At 32.9% G+C, this 1134-nt stretch overlaps 1 protein-coding gene across 1 annotated transcript in view; it reads left to right on the plus strand.

Annotated features, from left to right (window-relative positions):
- LOC117170347 (neuronal acetylcholine receptor subunit alpha-7-like) overlaps positions 1 to 1134 on the plus strand; it is a 1604403-nt gene that overhangs the window by 1508098 nt on the left and 95171 nt on the right. The window lies entirely within an intron of this gene.

A 1134-nucleotide genomic window follows, 5' to 3' on the forward strand; every position in this document is an offset into this window, starting at 1 on the left:
AATATTTTTTCCGGTGGCTCTCACCGCACTGACAAAAACTTGTTTTATGGCAAGGTAAATGAAAAGTATTTTTAACTGGAACAAAAACATTATAAAGGCGGAAATTTGGATGATTTTCTGATTTTGATACACTAGGGGTGCTTTAAATATCTTTTGCGGCGACTCTTACCCCACTAAAAAAACGTGTTCTATGACACGGTCAATTAGTAGTATTTTTAACTAGAAAAAAACTATATCGAGGCGGTTATTTTTACGGTTTTCTGATTTTGATACACTAGGCGTATTTTTAAATATTTTTTCCGTCATCTATTGCCACACTGAAAAAACTTGTTCTATGACAAGTAAATTAAAAGTATTTTTAAGTCTAAAAAACTACATAAAGGTGGCCATTTTGACGACTTTCTGGTTTTGATACAGTAGGAGTGGTTTCAAATATTTTTTCGGCGGCTCTTAACCCACTGAAAAAACTTGTTCTTAGACAAGATAAATTAAAAGTATTTTTATCTCGAAAAAACAGTATAAAGGCGGTCATTTTGACGATTTTCTGATTTTGATACAGTAGGAGTGGTTTCAAATATTTTTTCCGGTGGCTCTTACCCCACTGAAAAAACTTTTTTCATGGCAAGGTAAATTAAAAATATTTTCAACTGGAAAAAATTGTATTAAGGCGGTCATTTTGACGATTTTCTGATTTTGATACAGTAGGAGTGGTTTTAAATATTTTTTCCGGTGGCTCTTACCCCACTGAAAAAACTTTTCTCATGGCAAGGTAAATTAAAAATATTTTCAACTGGAAAAAATTGTATAAAGGCGGTCATTTTGACGATTTTCTGATTTTGATGCACAAGGGTTAGTTTTAAATATTTTTTCCGGCGGCTCTTACCCCCTTCAAATACTTGTTCTTTGACAAGGTAAATTAAAATTATTTATAACTGGAAAAAAACTGTATGAAGGCGGTCATTCTGACCATTTCCTGATTTATAAAACACGAGGGGAGGCTTCAAATATTTATTCCGATGGCTCTCACCCCACAAAAAAAATTTGTTTCACGGCAAGGTAAATTAAAACTATTTTTAACTAGAAAGAAGCTGTATTAAGGCGGCCATTTTGACGATTTTCTGATTCTGATACACT

Source organism: Belonocnema kinseyi, chromosome 3 (genome assembly GCF_010883055.1).
Source record: "Belonocnema kinseyi isolate 2016_QV_RU_SX_M_011 chromosome 3, B_treatae_v1, whole genome shotgun sequence".
NCBI classification, from domain to species: domain Eukaryota; kingdom Metazoa; phylum Arthropoda; class Insecta; order Hymenoptera; family Cynipidae; genus Belonocnema; species Belonocnema kinseyi.